This window comes from Coregonus lavaretus (assembly GCF_964263955.1).
Source record: "Coregonus lavaretus genome assembly, chromosome: 21".
Lineage (NCBI taxonomy): Eukaryota > Metazoa > Chordata > Actinopteri > Salmoniformes > Salmonidae > Coregonus > Coregonus lavaretus.
The window spans coordinates 15,910,118-15,930,092 of NC_140008.1; the positions used below are offsets into that span (position 1 = coordinate 15,910,118).

The 19,975-nt window shown below is 46.1% G+C and overlaps 1 pseudogene across 1 annotated transcript; it reads left to right on the plus strand.

Annotated features, from left to right (window-relative positions):
- The first annotated feature begins 16,122 nt into the window (after window positions 1-16,122).
- LOC311148533 (complement factor D-like) lies at window positions 16,123-19,391 on the plus strand (annotated as a pseudogene). Its single transcript has 5 exons — window positions 16,123-16,183; window positions 16,482-16,643; window positions 18,477-18,634; window positions 18,876-19,138; window positions 19,239-19,391. The product of its transcript is annotated as a complement factor D-like (transcript).
- Window positions 19,392-19,975: the final 584 nt, after the last annotated feature.

The window sequence follows — 19,975 nt, forward strand, 5'->3', positions numbered from 1 at the left end:
ATGTCATAGTAATGTATTCACACTTCATAAACAGGTATTTCATAGAAAGGTATTTACACTCTAGAGGAGAATGTTTTTGGGTTTAAGGTTAAGAATATTCAATGAGATAAATGATTAATAGTCATAATCTTATTCTGTTTGTTTTCGAGACGTTTATTTCGTCTCGAAAGGGGGGAATATCGTATCTGAAGATTATGCCTTTGTTAAATGTTTTTCATGACGAAATGGAATGTTGGTTGTTAGTATAATGTAACATATAATAGACAGGAAGTGTATTGTAAACTGGCCAGCAGAGGGAGCCATCTTGTTGCATTGGTTATAAATAGGGGTGCACGAAGAAGATAGGTCAGAGCAGACATCAGAATTGGACGACACTACTGCTCTCCGGGTGTCATGTCACCTGTTACTCATGCTGAAGCTTATGATCTGAATAAACCTTATGATCGACGTTCAGTATGAGCAGACTCCTTGATTGACGGTAACACCTACGAATAACATACACTACATTACGTTACAGCCTTATTCTAAAATTGATTAAATTATTATTTCACCCTTATCAATCTAATAAAAAGCATGAGCTGGCACATACCCTTATCAATCTACACACAATACCCCATAATGACAAAGTGACAACAGGTTTTTAGAAATGTTTGCAAATGAAAAAAGAAATACCTTATTTACATAAGTATTCAGACCCTTTGCTATGAGACTCGAAATTGAGGTTAGGTGCATCCTGTTTCCATTGATCATCCTTGAGATGTTTCTACAACTTTGATTGGAGCCCACCTGTGGTAAATTCAATTGATTGTACATGATTTGGAAAGGCACACACCTGTCTATATAAGGTCCTACAATTGACAGTGCATTTCAGAGCAAAAACCAAGACATGAGGTCGAAGGAATAGTTCGTAGAGCTCCGAGACAGGATTGTGTCAAGACACAGATCTGGGGAAGGGTACCAAAACATTTCTGCAGCATTGAAGGTCCCCAAGAACACAGAGGCCTCCATCATTCTTAAATGGAAGAAGTTTGGAAACACCAATACTTTTCCTAGAGCTGGCCGCCCGGACAAACTGAGCAATCGGGGGAGAAGGGCCTTGGTCAGGGTGGTGACCAAGAACCCGACGGTCACTCTGACAGAGCTCTAGAGTTCCTCTGTGGAGATGGGAGAAACTTCCAGAAGGACAACCATCTCTGCAGCACTCATCCAAAAAGGCCTTTATGGTAGACTGACCAGACGGAAGCCACTCCTCAGTAAAAGGCACATAACCGCCTGCTTGGAATTTGCCAAAAATGCACCTAAAGGACTCTCAGACCATGCGAAACAAGATTCTCTGGTCTGATGAAACCAAGATTGAACCCTTTGGTCTGAATGCCAAGCGTAATGTCTGGAGGAACCCTGGCACCCTCCCTACGGTGAAGCATGGTGCTGGCAACATCATGCTGTGGGGATGTTTTCAGAGGCAAGGAGTGGGAGACTAGTCAGGATCGAGGGAAAGATGAACAGAGCAAAGTACAGAGTGATCCTTGATGAAAACCTGCTCCAGTGCGCTCAGGACCTCAGACTGGTGCGAAGGTTCACCTTCCAACAGGACAACGGCCCTAAGCACACAGCCAATACAATGAAGGAGTGGCTTTGGAACAAGTCTCTGAATGTCCTTGAGTGGCCTAGCCAGAGCCCAGTCTTGAACCCGATCGAACATCTCTGGAGAGACCTGACAATAGCTGTGCAGCGACACTCCCCATCCAACCTCACAGAGCTTAAGAGGATCTGCAGAGAAGAATGGGAGAAACTCCCCAAATACAGGTGTGCCAAGCTTGTAGCATTATACCCAAGAAGACTCTCGGCTGTAATCACTGCCAAAGGTGCTTCAACAAAGTACTGAGTAAAGGGTCTGAATACTTATGTAAATGTGTTATTTCTACAAACCTGTTTTGCTTTGTCATAATGGGGTATTGTGTGTAGAGCGATGAGGGGAAAAAAACAATTGAATCCATTTTAGAATAAGGCTGTAACGTAACAAAATGTGGAAAAAGTCAAGGGGTCTGAATACTTTCTGAATGCACTGTAAGTCCCTTGTCTGTTCCACTTCGTTCTGAGTCTCTTCTGGAAGAGGCATTGGGTTGTCCACAGATGTGTCCTGTTTGCTGTCAACTGCATGTTCTGCAGGTACTACATTAGTACTTTCACTTCTTTCTGGGTACGCCCAAGACGGTATTTCATATCTGTAGTATTCATCGTCATCATCCTGTTCGAGTTCTTCCATTTGTCCGTTACTTTGGTTTGTTGCTCTTTTCTTTGGCTTGGAGTTTTGTTGTGTTTTAACTTCAAGGGGCAAGTGGTCACGGTAAGAGTAGGTTGCGGTGCAAGACTCATCTAGACTGTCCTTTTCCTTGTTCAGGTTTCAGTTCATAGATTGGAATATCTTCTCCCAACTTTTTGTAGACCACTCAGGACAGTATGCATGAACATGCTCTGGACCAGTGCTCGGTCATACCTAAGACCAGACTCTGCTTCCTGTGAGGCAAACAGGATTTTCTGTCTCAGATCTAAGGAAGGGATTAGGACGTTTTGAGGGTGTATTTGCTGCTCTGTACTTCTGATGTGAGTTGGCTATACAGTTCTGTTGCAACTCTGACTTCCCCTCCAGATAGCTCAGCATTTGCAGCACTGGTGCAATAACTCTTACCACTGCATCCTCTATTTCTATCTCTGGATACCATTTATTTAGTCCGTTTTCGATTTGGTGAGCAAGGCTAGAGCACGTGAGTCTGTCTTTTTGGCCTGGTTCACCTATTTGACCTCTTTGCGCCATACTGTGGCGTGTCCCTGCATTTGCACTGTGTCAGTGTCAATTCCATTTTTGTTAACAAGCTCCTGCAGCTCACTTTCCTTTTGTTTTAGTGAAAGCCTTAATTGCTCTAGCTCTGTTTGTAGTTTTTCGTGTTCTTCATTTCTATTCGCTTTGTCCGTTGAGATAACGTCACTGGCCTCCTGCATCTCATTTATCATGTCTTTAAGGTTCAACAGTTCAGACATACCATCATTGTCACGATCGTCTTCAAAAGGAGTAGACCAATACGCAGCGTGTTGAGCGAACATGATTGACTTTATTATATAAAGTGCAAAAACCAAAACAAATAGACGATTCGTAAAGTCCTCAGTAACAATGACCGTAAAGGAACAAAAACCCACAACCCCAAGGTGAAAACACACAGTATAAATATGGCTCCCAATCAGAGATAACGAGCCGACAGCTGACACTCGTTACCTCCGATTGGGAGTCACTCAACACCAACATACAACAACCTAGAAAATGACATAACAGAACTACCAACATTGAAATAAACACATAGACTGCACACACCCTGGCTCAACATAATGAGTCCCAGAACCAGGGTGTGACAATCATCCTCTAGGTCTTTTACTTCTTAACGTTCAAGATAATTTATTACATGTGAAACAAGGGTCATGAGTGTTGTACCAGTTAGATTATCTTGGTTTGGTCCTGATATTTTCAAAAAGTCACTTATTTCAATGAGATTGTCTTTAGTCAGTTTATACAACGCTCCTTTCACTTCTATTTGCATATCCTCTAACGCTGGTTCCATTTTACTAGCAAAAAAAGTTGACAACGCTTTAAATGAAGGTTCTCTTTTACTGAATGGACCTTGCTGCTCCCTGATGTTCACTCTGACCTCAGTTTGCACGCACTCCTTTTCCAGTGTCTGTCGAACCTCTACCGTAGCCGTCTGACACACTGTCGTCTGCCTGAGTTGGTTTTGAAGATGAATGTCGGTTGAACGTCTTCCTATCTCGTGGAGACTAGATTAGGTGCATTCATCTTAGCAGAGCCTCCAAAATGTTATACCCCTGAAAGGGGGAAATATAGAAATAAATCACAAGGAGATGTAGCTTCGCTTTCAAGTCACTTGTAGTGAGTGAGCTGGGAAGCCCTGTGCACCCCTATAGGAATTCCTAGGTTTAACCAATCAAACTCAGATCAGACATCAATAGAGCACACAGATCGTATAATTAACATTTAGATAAATGAATAGCATATTACTTACTGGTACACATTATTATTCAGTATTATTATTTCGCTATTATTAAGGAACTTTTAATTCTATCACGCCGGGGCTGCTCGGTGGTGGAGTTGGGTGTAGCTTTTTAGCTGCGTCTGGCGTGTCCCTTTGGCTGTAGACAGATAAATGGTTAGAGTGTATACTGATCAACAACTGAAGCACACTCACGCATTAGAGATAAGCAATTTCCTTTGGTAGTGCTATTGAAAGCATTGTACAGGTGTCTTCTTCCCACGTAGTAGGCGAGGGGCAGTAGTCTAGTTGCAGCAGCGGGTCGAGGAGCAGCGAGGCAGTCGTCCGGTCAACAGGTCTCCGGTGGAGTTGCACCCAAGGTAAGTGCCCATTTCCCTTTTCTATAGTTTGGGGTGTGTTTTTCATTTAGTTTGGGGAGGGAGGAGGTGATAGGGAATTGGCAACAGCTGTCTCTTAGTCAATGTAGTCCATGCCAATCTGGGGGGATCACTGCACACTATGCGAGCAAACAAATAGTTAATGCAATTCCATTTCACACGTGAGACTGTCAGAAGTTAGGTGAATGCAATCATGGTCAAGAACACACAGCACACTTGAGTGAAAGGCACTCATAAATAGGGGATGATAGCAAAATAACAAGACATGCTGATAATATAAATATAAGGTAGAATGGCAATTACTAGTCTCGCAAGAGTCAGTGTCACTTGGGATATCCCCCACCACACCTTTACATATGGTCATCCCAACCACGATTCTACAGTAAGTATCTCTGTATCTGCCTGGGGAGAGATAGTCTATTCCTGTGTGGTCCTCTGTAGCTCAGCTGGTAGAGCACGGCGCTTGTAACGCCAAGGTAGTGGGTTCGATCCCCGGGACCACCCATACACAAAAATGTATGCACGCACGACTGTAAGTCGCTTTGGATAAAAGCGTCTGCTAAATGGCATATTATTATTATTATTATTATTATTATTTATTCCTACCACTTCAAAAGGACACAATGTAGTAATGGGTATGAGGGGGGCTCTCACCTCAGGTCCCGGTTTACTACACAGGCACTGGGGGCAACTGGCGGTCCACTCCTTGATATCACAGCTCATTACAGTCCATTACAACAGTCTACGTAAGGTCGACAGCATCCATTCACTGCTCGGGCGCCCCATGACTTTGACGATGCATTGGAGACGATGCGTTGGAAAGCCTAAAGCTCGGTGCCGGTGGGGTCCCTGAACCTCCTCAGCACCCCATCCTGTATCTTAATCTGGTCCCAATCCTATATCATTTTCCGTAACTGTGGTGACAGGGAGAGGCTTACCTGGGTTGAAGGCAGAGTCTCTTGTTCCTTCCAGTGGCGTAGGGTCAGTAGGTCAGGGTCCAGTCTTTGGCGCTCTTCCCAGGACTCCTCCGTGCCGCTTACGTCGGCCAGCACGTCACAGGTGCTGGCTTAGGCCGACGTCACTCTAGGCCGCTTCCCAGGCAATCTAGACAGAGACTCAGTATTGCGGTTATTAACCCCTGGCCTGTATGAGTTCATACCTGAAGTTAGCGAGTTGGGCCACCAAGCATTGCTCCACGGCACCCCAGTTGGCGGTGTCCAGGTGGACCAAGGGGTTGTTGTCTTTGAAGACCATGACTTCTGCTCCATAAAGGTAATCCTTGAACTTTTCTGACATGGCCCATTTGAAGGCCAAAAGCTCCAGTTTGAAGGAGCTACAGTTCTGGTCGTTCCTCTCTTTTGGATGCATGATGCGGCTGGCATAAGCAATTACTTGTTCTTAGCCATTTCAGACTTGTGCCAGCACAGCCACATGCCCTTCAAGGCTGGCGTCCGTGTACAGTCGGAAGGGGAGTAAGAAGTTTGCATAACCCAGGATGGGGGCGCTCAACAAAGCTTCTTTCAAGTGGTCAAAGGCCTGTTGACTTTGGAGAAAGCTTGAATGAAGCACCGGTAATAGCCAGCAAAGCCAAGAAAGGACTGCGCTTGCTTCACAGTCTGAGGAACTGGCCACTACTTCACCACTTCGGTCTTGGATTGATCTGTAGCCATCCCCTTCTGGCTGATGACGTGACCCAAGTACGCCACCTCCCATTGAAACAGATTGCACTTGCGGGGCTGCCTTTTCAGCCCATGTAGCTTCTGGAAAACCTGTTCCAGATGGGATAGGTGGCTCTAGAAGTCTGGCGAGTACACAATAACGTTGTCGAGGTAAATCAGCAGGGAGTCGTTCACCATTCCCCCCAGACACCTCTGCATGAGCCTCTGGAATGTGGCGGGGGCATTGGTCAAGCCGAATGGCATCCGCTTCGAACTCATACGGACCCATCAGGGTGGTAAAGGCTATCTTCTTAGTCTCGCTGATCCATTTAGACTTGCCAATACACGGTCGCCAAGTCCAAAGTGGAGTACCACTGAGCTTTCTTCAGCCCCGTTAGTGACTCCTCTATGCTGGGTAGGGGGTAGGCAACTTTGAGTGTGACCACGATCAACTTCCTGTAATTGATACAGTAGAGCCAGGAACCGTCTTTTTTTTCTTGACCAGCACCACAGGACCAGCCCAGGGGCTGGAGCTCTCCCTCAACACGCCACTGTCCAGCATTGCTTGGGGAGGGCACTCAACAACTCGGGATACAGACTCGGGGGAACAGTCCGAAACCGCTCTCGGTTCCGGTTGGAATCTGGTGCTGAACAATGTTGGTGCGTCCGAAGTCGTCATCGTGAGCAGCGAATACTGGACTACACTTTTCCACCAGCTCTGTAAAGTGACATTGTTGTTCTGGCGTCAAAACGTCGCTCTGGAGATAGAGGAAAGAATGGGGAGGAGTGTTAGTGGGGTGCAGTATATCGTTCACTCCAGAAACATTTCTCACCTCTACAACGCCAGGGACACAGGTCTGTAGGATGAGTTTTCTGTCGGTCTGGACATCATCAGGGTCAATTTGGGTGACTTGGGCTAGGGGGTGACACACTGGAACCTTCACGGGGTACAGGTTGAGGTTGCACACCCGGAGGGGAATTTGTTTCCCTTTCACGGTAGCCATGTCCGTCCAATCTGCCACTTCTTCTCTTGGTCAAGCAGGGCCTCCACCAGAACATTGAAGAGTGTAGTGGGGGCACCGTCGGACACGTGAGTCCACAACACCATCTCGGAGTGTGTGGGGATTAATACAGGGGCTTGACGAGGCAGCTTAGCCTCCTCTTGGAACAGCGTAGCGGGGCCCTCAGTGTCGATCTTGCGGCATACTGCAAATGAGCTTTCCCAGGCACTTCTTGCAGTGGTGGAAACAGTAGTCCTAAAGGCCATTAAACCTGGAGGGTTCCCCTTGAGGAAGCCTGCCCAACACTGAGAGATCACATTCATCCCCAATATACCCTGGTCGGAGCCCATGCATTCATCTTTCACCACAATGACACCTTTACTTGGTACCTTGACCCTCCCACAGCGAAGTCTACAATGGCATAGCCAATATGTGGTATCTGGAGACCATTTGCGGCACGCAACATCAGCTAGGGGGATTGACCAGCATCAGTCATGGTAGCGTCTCCCAGGTACTTCTGAAAGAAAGCTTGGTTAAAAAAGGTTTAAAAGCCTGTGTCTAGTATGCAGGGGACCTTCTTGCTATTCACTTCTACAAAGGGACATTTAGTAGCGGGTTCTGCTTGTAGTGAGGATGAGTAACGGGTTCTGCTTGTAGTGCTGCCACCCCCACTGCTGGCCCTTCAGCAGCAGAGGCAGCGACAAATCTGTGGGGGCTTGTCATCGTCGAGGTCAATAGCTTTGGACATGCCCTGCTTCACTGCGTCTGGCCCAGTGGTCATGAGAGGCCAGGGCCCAGGATGTCTAGGCTGTGACTGAGGGTTATTTTGTATGGGGGGTGTATTATGCGTGCGTTGGATTACCTCGAGAGCGGGTCAGAGTTTGTTTCGGATCTCCTTCGACGATCGTTGCACTCATCGCCTTAACCTGTAAATTCTTGCTGCTGTTCCATGCGTAGACCTTCCTTCAATTAGGTTAGGTCAGCGGGGTTGGCGACTGGGGTGCCAGGGTGGGGGGATCCACGAGTGTTAGAGGTGTACGCCCGTCAGGTCCAGGTTTCGTCCTCTGCGTACTGTTGTTCCCGTTCTAGAGTAATGGCCTCTCTGAGGATGGCAGCGAAGATTAGCTGTGGGTTGCACCAAATTTGGCAGTTGATTTCTGGTTTGATAGACCCTGCCCGCAAGCCCACTATGAACGTGTTCAGTAGGTCCTCATCCTCTGGACCTTCCGGGTCCTTCTCCTGCCACCTGGAATACAACTCACAAAGTCTGAGAATTAATCTTTCAACCCCCTCCTCCCCAGTCTGTTTGCATTTGAGGAACCTTGAACACAACTGGCCTCGTGGCAGTTTCTCCATACAGTTTTTGTAAAGCCATTAGTAAGTTCTTCCCGTTAGCCCGCTCTTCTGTTTTGAACAACATTGCTTGTCACTTGGCATCACCTTCTAATGCAGTACAAATAAAGTCCACCTGTTGCTGTGTTCCAGAGACATGTCTAAGCAGTGTGTTTGTAAGTGGGGTCCTTTGCCGACTTACGCCATAATGTCAAGAGCAGAGTTCTATTATCCCACGGCAAACACAACCACAGAGACAGGCCAAAGTACAATCAAAGGATATTTATTAGACGTTCGGCTTTTAAAACAATGGCTTAAAATCATTGGTTGTTGCCTATGTTGCCATACTAAATCTAAAACATACACTGAGGAGAGCTGACAAGAGAATATATTCACACAAGGTTGAGGGACTTTAACAATGGGCAGTAAACTAGGGCAATATTGCACAAAATTGAGGGGAAGTAAGGACCCGGAACAATTCGTCGTGCCGTTTGTCACTGTTGTGTGGGGGGGGGGGACTAACAGCAGCAGAGCCACAGAATTGACAATCCCAGATGTTTTACTCTTACCAAGAAATTTGCCTGTTAACTAAACCGCAGCAGAAGTACTCTTAACAAAGCACAGCAAGGCTATTAGAAAAACCCCAGTCAACGTTACAACACTAAAGCAGTTCAGTCCAAAGAAATGGGTGCGTTACGTTCCGCGTATCAATCAATGGGGATGCCCTTGCGAGTCCAATACATAGGCTACGTTGTTTCGTATTTGTCTGTGACGTTGTTTCGGGATGAGGGACAGTCGATTACGTGGGGGCGTAGAGTCGGTTTCCCCCGACAGCAGCTGGCGGGGAAACACAAGAAGCACAATGAGGGGCTATACTGATCACACACACACACTGGAAATAAGCACTTTCCTTTAGCTAGTGCTATTGCGAGCGTTGTACGAGTTCCCCTTGGTAGTCTGTTTCGGCGATGGCTGGCTCGGCCGGCTGACCCTCGCTCTGCGCCAGGGCTCCTCGGTGGTGGAGTTGGGTGTAGCTTCTTTGCTGCGCCAGACGTGTCCCCCGTGGCTATAGTCGCGGGGGACACAGAACAAATGGTTAGAGTGTATAATGATCAACAATTAAAGTCACACTCACGATTTAGAAATAAGCACTTTCCTTTGATAGTTCTATTGAAAGCATTGTAAAGGTGCCTTTTTCCCATGGAGTAGGCGAACAGCGGCGAGGGGCAGTAGTCAAAGGATCAGCAGCGGGTCGAGAAGCAGCGAGGCAGTCGTCCGGTCGAGAGGTCTCTGTTGGAGTCGCACCCAAAGTAAGCGTCCATTCCCTTTTTCTATAGTTTGGGGCGTTTGTCAATTAATTTGGGGAGGGAGGAAGTGATAGGGAATTGGCAACAGCTGTCTCTTAGTCAATGTAGTCCATGCCAATCAGGGGATCACTGCACACTATGCAAGCAAACAAATAGTTAGTGCAATTCCATTTCACACGTGAGACTGTCAGAAGTTAGGTGAATGCAATCATGGTAACACAATAACACACAGCACACTTGAGTGAAAGGCACTCGTAAATAGGGGATGATAGCAAAATAACAAGTCATGCTGATAATATAAATATAAGGTAGAATGGCAATCTCTAGTCTCGCAAGAGTCAGTGTCACTTGTGACATTTACATCTTAGAAGCAGGCGATTGGCTTTCTTTATCACGAGGGGTATGTACGGGAGTTCTGATAGTTCCAAGTTTAGCAGTTCGCAAATTTGCCTGAGCAGAGAGTGTTGAAATATACTTTTTGAAAATGTGCAAGAATTTAAGGTGCCAACACTTTTTACAGTAATCGTAAGAATATTTCATTGTCATATAAAAATAATCTGCTCCTTACTCGACATAGATCTATCAACTTCCCTGTTTTCGGCGTCAGCCCACCACCTATTTGGTGTGTCATCATAGTGGTCTCTGACTTGTGGTCAGACTTGCTCAAGTGGAACAAACTTAAACTTACGCCTATTTTCAATGCTGATTTGAATGTCATTGAGAAAACAGAAAGGTTGTTTGGGGTAAACATCCTGTGATGGAACATTTTATCTTGTGAAGAGACAGCCTTGAACATTTTCATCTTGTCTTATTGTCGTAAATAATCCTTGGTTCCTTCCTGTGCTTGGTAAAGATATGAGGGGGGGTGACATGACCTCCTCCTTAGGACCATCTGGCAGAACACCCAGAATATGTTCTATAAGTTAAGATAGGAGACGGTGCCAGACACATGCCGGAAATAACCCTATGAACTATGCCTATGTAACGTGTCTGTAACCAGTTTATAAGAGATCTAACGGGACTGCCCTGAGAGAGCTCCTGATCGACATGTGTACATGGTGCATTGAGTTGGTTGGAATCTCTCCAGCGCGCTGATAAGAAAGAATGATTCACTTAAGATTGACTTTGAGTGTCCATGTGTAGAATTTCCACAACAATCCTTTCTGAATTGAAATGAAATCCTAGAAGTAATCATCACATTTTTCAAAAGTATCTGTAATCTGATTACAATATTTTGCTCATAACGTAATGGATTACAGTTACGCCTACTGTTTGTTTGTAATCCGTTAGGCCTACATGTTACTCCCTAACCCAGTTGTGATATTATCAATTATGTTGCAATCTAGATGTTAAGGGCTACGTAAATTATAGAAGAGTTAACATGTATAAAGTGGGCCTTCATCACTGGTATTAATGTGAGAAGGTGGATGTGAACCCAGGTCTCCTGCTTGTCAAAACACAGTCTTAGTCCACTCAGCCAGACTAGACTGCTTCGCTGATTCACCCTTGTTACACTGACTACATGGGGCCTGATTCAGAGATAAGTAAACTTAAGAAAACACTGAAATCAACTTATTTTTTTTCACGTTAAATAAATTGATCTAGTCTGAATAGGCCCTAGCGAGAATATTATTCTGTGGAAATCTACCTTTATGTCACGTTTGTTGAAGGACGGGTCAGACCAAGGCGCAGCGTGAAATGCATACATGTTTATTACAACGATAAACACACGAACAAAACAACGTAACGTGAAGTCCTCAGGCTAAACACAAAACAAGCTTCTACACGGAACAAGATCCCACAACTAATGATTGAAAACAGGCTGCCTAAGTATGATCCCCAATCAGAGACAACGAGCGACAGCTGCCTCTGATTGGGAATCACACCCGGCCAAATATAGAAACACACAACCTAGAATGAGAACATAGAAATAACAACATAGAACTCCACACCCTGACTCAACATACTAGAGTCCCATAAGTCAGGGCGTGACAGTACCCCCCCCCCCCCCCACAAAGGTGCGGACTCCGACCGCACAAACCTGACATAACAGGGTAGGATCCGGGTGGGCATTCCACCTTGGAGGCGGATCCGGCTCCGGGCGTGATGACCACATACTCTCAGCTTACCCGTTGCGCCCCTGGTCTGGTCTGGACCTCGGCGCGCTGCTTCCCCTCTCCTTCCTCCCACGATGTACCAAGCCCTGTCTGGACCCTGGTGTGGGAGACCCCGAACCTGGAGAGGGGCTGACGTCTGGGTCTGGACTGGAGCCGCTGACCGGAGCTGGACTGGGCACCGGTGGAGCGGATTTCTCTGGCTCAGGACTGGAGCCGCTGACAGGAGCTGGACTGGGCACCGGTGGAGCGGACTGCTCTGGCTCCGGAGTGGAGCAGCTGACCGGAGCTGGATTAGACCCCAGTGGAGCGGACTGCTCTGGCTCCGGAGTGGAGCAGCTGACCGGAGCTGGACTAGGCACCGGTGGAGCGGACTGCTCTAGCGCCGGAGTGGGGCAGCTGACCTGAGCTGGACTAAACCCAGGTGGAGCGGACTACTCTGGCTCGGGAGTGGAGCAACCGAGTGGAGCCGGACCAGGCACCGGTGGAACGGGCACGGGCCGTGCCGGGCTGGACACACGCACCACTGGTCTGGTGCGAGGAGCAGAAATGGGCCGGACCGGACTAGGAACACGCACCACTGGCTTGGTGCGGGGAGCAGGTACGGGTCGTACCGGGCTGGCGACACGCACCACTGGCTTGGTGCGAGGAACAGGAACGGGCCGGACTGGGAAGACACACCACTGGTCTGGTGCGAGGAGCAGGAACGGGCCGGGCCGGACTGGGGACACACACCACTGGCTTGGTGCGGGGAGCAGGTACGGGTCGTACCGGGCTGGCGACACGCACCACTGGCTTGGTGCGAGGAACAGGAACTGGCCGGGCCGGACTGGGAACACGCACCACTGGTCTGGTGCGAGGAGCAGGAACGGGCCGGGCCGGACTGGGAGCACGCACCACTGGTCTGGTGCGAGGAGCAGGAACGGGCCAGGCCGGACTGGACACACACACCACTGGCTTGGTGCGAGGAGCAGGTACGGGCCGTACAGGACTGGTGAGGTGCACTGGTGACACAGTGCATAGAACCGGAGCAGGATATACTGGACCTTGGAGGCGCACTGGAGACCAGGAGTGTTGTGCCGGCACAACCCGTCCTGGCTGGCTGCCCACCTTCGCACGACACATGCAGGGCGCTGGCACAGAACGCACTGGGCTGTGCATGCGCACTGGCGATACAGTGCGTAGTGCGTATCTCCGCATACATAGGTTCCTCAATTAACCCACGCTCCTTATGTTGCCTAACCAGCTCCTCTCTCCGTGCATCTACTTCCTCCTTCTCCCTACGAGCCTCCTGCAGTGCCTCCTCTTGAATGGAGCTCTTCCGCTCTATTCTCGCTATCAGCCCCCGTATTATGGTGGCCTCCTCTCTTACCCTGCAGATCCGATCCTTCTCTCTCTCTCGGCACTCCTCCTCCAGTGAGGACTCTTCCAGGAGCCCCCACGAGTTAGGGAACAGAAACTCATCGTCGTCGTCATCCTCCGACTCCTCAGTGTAAAACTGTTCCCACTCTTGTTCCCATGGTCGTAGGGACTCAACCTGGAAACCCACTGGGTGCAGGGGTCGGGGCTCTTCTCTCTCGCTCCCCGACCACCCCTTTAGCCCCCCAAAAAATTTATTGGGGCTGCCTCTCGGGCTTCCTCCTCGGCCGGCGCCTTCTGTGTTTCCGTTGCTCCTCTCTAACCCGGGCCTCCACTGTCTCCTCCCAAGGACGGCGATCCGTCCCAGCCTGAATCTCCTCCCATGTCCAAGATCCCTTTCCGTCCAGGATCTCCTCCCATGTCCAGGATGTCTGCTCCTGGGCACGCTGCTTGGTCCGTGTTTGGTGGGATCTTCTGTCACGTTCGTTGAAGGACGGGTCAGACCAAGGCGCAGCGTGAAATGCATACATGTTTATTACAACGATAAACACACGAACAAAACAACAAAACAACGTAACGTGAAGTCCTCAGGCTAAACACAAAACAAGCCTCTACACGGAACAAGATCCCACAACTAACGATTGCAAACAGGCTGCCTAAGTATGATCCCCAATCAGAGACAACGAGCGACAGCTGCCTCTGATTGGGAATCACACCCGGCCAAACATAGAAACACACAACCTAGAATGAGAACATAGAAATAACAACATAGAACTCCACACCCTGACTCAACATACTAGAGTCCCATAAGTCAGGGCGTGACACTTTATTTTTCTGTGCTTTGTTTAGACAGATAAGAAACAGCAGGAGACCGAGAAGGAGTGAAAGTGGGACAGGCAGAAGCAGGAACTGAACCCCCGACTTCTGGGGCAGTAAGATCACACATTTCTTTGGAATTTTAACTACTCAACCACACAGCCACATACTGTGTGAGGAACTTGGGCCCCCAGAGTGATTTAATCCATCTGAACAACCTTCCGTGCCATGTACCATAATCTGAATATAAAGACTGAGGTCAAACACATTAGCATAATGGATGACTGGTCGATCGCAGTGAGCCCTGGGCTGACATTAGCAGTCAATGAATGAAATGTAATGTCTTACTTTATCAATATAAAAATGTGAAAGATCTATTAATGTTAAGTCATTTGATAATTTGCAAAGAAAAGATAAAGCATTTGAAGCTCCAAATCATGTCTTTAAAAAGTAATTTTGTACTCATTAATTATTATCCTGGACAAAACTATCTTCTCTTGTGTTCTTTGTTTGAGCATAATACTGTTCATTTGACCTTTTGAAATTACCATTGAGGAATATGTCAACACACCATATAAGAGCAGGGAATATAGGCCTAAAATAAAAGGAGGGACAGCCACTTACATTATTTGGAAACTCCAGAAGAAGGGATCTAATTCAAGACAGGATTAGAAACACCATAATAGTGTTTAGGAGCTTTAGAGAGAGGAAACAGCCCAATGTCTACACCAACATGTCAACCTATCTCCCCTGGATCAAGAAAGTCACTGGACTGAAATGAGGCAATTCAATTACTAATAAACATACATTACTTTTTCAAACAGAAAATATTGACTGAGAGTGTGTGCGTGTGTGTGTGTTTATTAGTAATTGAATTGCTTCAAGTCTTTTTCCACAAGTCACTACTGACATGGCCAACAGGGTTATTATCATACAAGTCTTTAGACAGATATACAGTATAGGCTACATGGAAACATGTGGTTAAGACAACAAAGTAGCTCTGGTTACATGAAGGCGACACAATTCTCTGAAAGCACACCACTGCTCCTTTTGAATGCCAGAAGCTTTGGTCATTGTGGTCCATCTATCTGATTCGGAGTCTGCTAAGTACGGCACTAACACACTGCAAACTTAGCAGGTGCAAAAACTGGCGCACAGTAAGACACATAGCTTTTGAATGAGGGAGCAAGTATATACTGTATAAATAGGTAGTAACAAGAGATAAACTGGTGGGATTCCCTGGTGTTATATAAAACACTAGGTTAGTGTTGCACGTAGTAACAATGGAATATAATACCTTTTTTTTATCAACAACAAAAAAACATTGAATGTGGGAAACTAGGCCCATGTCTATTGTTTAAACTGGGGAAACTGCACCATCTAAATAACTTTAATAAATATTTCTGATTCTCTTGTCTGCTCTGCTGGATATATTACAGTACCTGAGACACACGTTTATTGTCACGAGTCTTGCCCTGGAGGCTGAACTGGGTGGTTTCCGCTAGATGGACCAGCTGCAAAGTCAAATGTAATGAAAACAAAAATGTGTTCTTTGGTCTTAATTAGGTTAGGGTTAGGCATTAGGGTTAGCAGTTTGGTTAAGGTTATGGTTAGGTTAGGTTTAGGTTTCAAATAAGATTGTATGGCTTGTGGATGTTCCAGCTAGTGACCAATCTACAACGCTGCCTCCAATTCAAGAGTCATCTCAATAAATGCCAACCTGCATGAAAAACGAGACAACAAGCATTTATTTTTCAAACTAAACACAAGCTTTTCATTAACAAAAAATTATATGTATGTTTAATCTAAGAAAGTGGGTTTACTAACATTTTACTTAGGCTACCACTAGGTAGGAAGGCTGTTCTCCCTTTGAATGTGAATATTCACGATTTGGTGGGAGATCTATACAAGGTGTCAGTCAAGGTACGACTGAAAAGTTCACTCTGTGGTAGATGAGATCCTGTGAAGCTAGGTGGTGGTACATCCTGTGAAGGGTTGAAAGAGACACTCAGCCCTTCTAAACCCACCAGTCTGAGAAGAGGAAGACTCCATCACACACACACACTCTCAAATACCTTCTCCGACACATTCTCTGACAACATGGCTGCCACATCTGTCCTGCTCCTGCTGCTCATTTTTCTGCCTACTCCAGGGCTCACAGCTAAGACCAAACTTCACCTTTGACCTCTACTCATTCAGCGGTCAGAGGGCAGAGGGGCACAACTCTTTGACTCTATACTCTAGAGGTCTCTACTCCGCAGAGAACTGCAAAGGGACAATGTGGACATAGCTAATACACATAGAAGGTCTTGTTTGACTTTTACAATGTAAGCTGGCGGATTCCTATTATAAAATTAAACAATTTGTTTATATGGTAAAGAGTATAACAATGTGATGAACAACAATTCAAGTCCTTGAATTGACGTGATTACAGCCCAAGTTCTCTGTGTCTCTCCCAGCTCACCAGGACTCTGGCATAGTGAATGGAGTAGAGGCCAGACGCAACTCAAAACCCTACATGGTCTCTGTACAGGCAAAGAAGACACATATCTGTGGGGGTGGGGGGGGGGGGTCCTCGTGTCTGAGAACTTCGTCATGACAGCCGCCCACTGCTACACTTGGTATTGAACTATTTAGATGAGAAAATGACTTCTACAAGTTTATCAGACTAAAACATACTGTATAGCTAATATACAGATTACAATGCATTCGGAAAGTATTCAGACCCCTTGACTTTTTCCACATTTTGTTACGTTACAGCCTTATTCTAAAATTGATTAAAACAATTGTTTTCCCTTATCAATCTAATAAAAAGCATGAGCTGACGCACACCCTTATCAATCTACACACAATACCCCATAATGACAAAGTGACAACAGGTTTTTAGAAATGTTTTCAAATGAAAAAAGAAATACCTTATTTACATAACTATTCAGACCCTTTGCTATGAGACTCGAAATTGAGCTTAGGTGCATCCTGTTTCCATTGATCTTCCTTGAGATGTTTCTACAACTTGATTGGAGCCCACCTGTGTAAATTCAATTGATTGTACATGATTTGGAAAGGCACACACCTGTCTATATAAGGTCCTACAATTGACAGTGCAAGTCAGAGCAAAAACCAAGACATGAGGTCAAAGGAATAGTCAGTAGAGCTCCGAGACAGGATTGTGTCAAGGCACAGATCTGGGGAAGGGTACCAAAACATTTCTACAGCATTGAAGGTCCCCAAGAACATAGTGGCCTCCATCATTCTTAAATGGAAGAAGTTTGGAACCACCAAGACTCTTCCTAGAGCTGGCCGCCCGGCCAAACTGAGAAATCGGGGGAGAAGGGCCTTGGTCAGGGAGGTGACCAAGATCCCGATGGTCACTCTGAAGGAGCTCCAGAGTTCCTCTGTGGAGATGGGAGAATCTTCCAGAAGGCCATTGGTGCAGCACTCCACCAGTCAGGCTTTTATGGTTGAGTGGCCAGACGGAAGCCACTCCTCAGTAAAAGGCACTTGACAGCCTGCTTGAAGTTTGCCAAAAGGCACCTAAAGACTCTCAGACCATGCAAAACAAGATTTTCTGGTCTGATGAAACCAAGATTGAACTCTATGGCCTGAATGCCAAGCGTCACATCTGGAGGAAACCTGGCACCATCCCTACGGTGAAGCATGGTGGTGGCAGCATCATGCTGTGGGGATGTTTTTCAGAGGCAGGGACTGGGAGACTAGTCAGGATCGAGGGAAAGATGAACAGAGCAAAGTAGAGAGATCCTTGATGAAAACCTGCTCCAGAGCACTCAGGACCTCAGACTGGGGCGACGGTTCACCTTCCAACAGGACAACGACCCTAAGCACACAGCCAAGACAACGCAGGAGTGGCTTCAGGACAAGTCTCTGAATGTCCTTGAGTGGCCCAGCCAGAGCCCGGACTTGAATCAGATCGAACATCTCTGGAGAGACCTGAAAATAGCTGTGCATCGACGCTCCCCATCCAACCTGACAGAGCTTGAGAGGATCTGCAGAGAAGAATGGGAGAAACTCTTCAAATACAGCTGTGCCAAGTTTGTAGCGTCATACCCAAGAAGACTCGAGGCTGTAATCACTGCCAAAGATGCTTCAACAAGGTGCTGAGTAAAGGGTCTGAATCCTTATGTAAATGTGATATTTCAGCTTTTTATTTTTAATAACTTTGCACAAACTTCTAAAAACCTGTTTTTGCTTTGTCATTATGGGGTATTGAATGCAGATTGATGAGGGAAAAAAACTATTTAATCCATTTTAGAAAATGGCTGTAACGTAACAAAATGTGGAAAATGTCAAGGGGTCTGAATACTTTCCGAATGCACTGTATAATCAATAATATGTGGTTCTGTGGGGGTATCTGTCTATTAAAAGTTGCACATTTCCATTAATTTGTTATATATTTTAGAATGCTCAGCAAGTAGACTGTTGTTTCCTCTTCACAGGGGTGTGAATCTGATGGTTGTGTTTGGTGCTCATGACATTTCAAGGCAGGAAAGCTCTGCTCACAGGATTGATATGAAACATTACCACATACATCCTGGTTACAACTCTAAGACACTTCAGAACGACATCATGATGTTGCAGGTACATGACAGAGGAAGTATGCACAAATATGAGAATGTCTATTAGCTTAGCACACCATTGCCAAGGTAATAAATGCCAACAGACCTTAGATCAAATGGTGAAAAATAAACAAACATAGTGAGTTTGTTCAAATCCGGTGCAGTAATCATATATGAAAACCTTTGAAGATGAGCATAATACTGTTTTGCATAATATCATATAGCTTACTCGAGAATCGACTGTATCTAACTACAGTCATATGCTCCAAATATAAATAGTCAAAACTAAGCCGAAATGCAAAGTTGTGCAACAGATCCCTCTCTCTAAGAAAGACCAAGACATCAAGGCCAAATCCTACTGTACTGTAGCTGGATGGGGTGCCACCAAAACAGGCGGCACTGCAAACACACATCTTCTGGAGGTGAATGTCACCGTTGTAGACAGAGCCTCCTGCCAGAGATCATGGGAGAACACTGCCACCATAACCCCGTCTATGATATGTGCTGGTGGTACTGCGGCTGATGATAAAGGTGTTTGTCAGGTATGGTCAAAGAATGTAGTTAAGGTATGGCCTGATAATGCATTCATTATAGAGAAGTGACTTGCCTTGCAGAGTAACTGTTTTTAACCATGTATTGCAGGGAGATTCAGGTGGTCCTCTGGTGTGTAAGGGGACAGCAGTGAGAGTTGTGTCCTTCAATGAAAAAGGAAACTGCGACAAGCCAAAGAAGCCCAACGTCTACACCAAAATATCCAAGTACCTCTCCTTGATCAAATGTATCATAAAGTATTAAGGATCAAGTATTAAGGAACCAAATGGAGACATTGTGCTCTTTAATTATTTGTTACTTTTATTTCTTGTTTTTTTTAGGGTAAGGGCTTGTAAGAAAGCATTTCACTGTAAGGTCTACACCTGTTGTATTTGGCGCATGTGACAAATAAAATTTGATTTGATTTGATTTAATAAAATGTAATTCATCAAACAGAAAATACCATCTGTCCTTCAATAAACTCAGTGCTGTGTGTGAGAAAAATATGAATGCGCGTGTAAGAGAGAGTGTATATGCTTGCACGTGAATGTGTGTATTTTAGTTAATTTCCAGTAACAGCCTGAAGTCTTTTCCATCCTTCACTTCAGACCAAGGGTATGTGCAATTAAATTGATGACTGAGCTCTTTAAGCCAATAAGTATACATATTTAGACACCTAGCTCCTCTTACATCTTCAGCTGTCTTCATCAAACTCCACCACACGTGGAAACAACAAAGTAACTCTGGTTTCATGAAGGCGACACAATGCTTTGAAACCACACCACAGTTTCTGTTCTCAGACCAGAGGACATGTTATGTCTGTCTGCCTGGCTATCTGTCTGTCTACC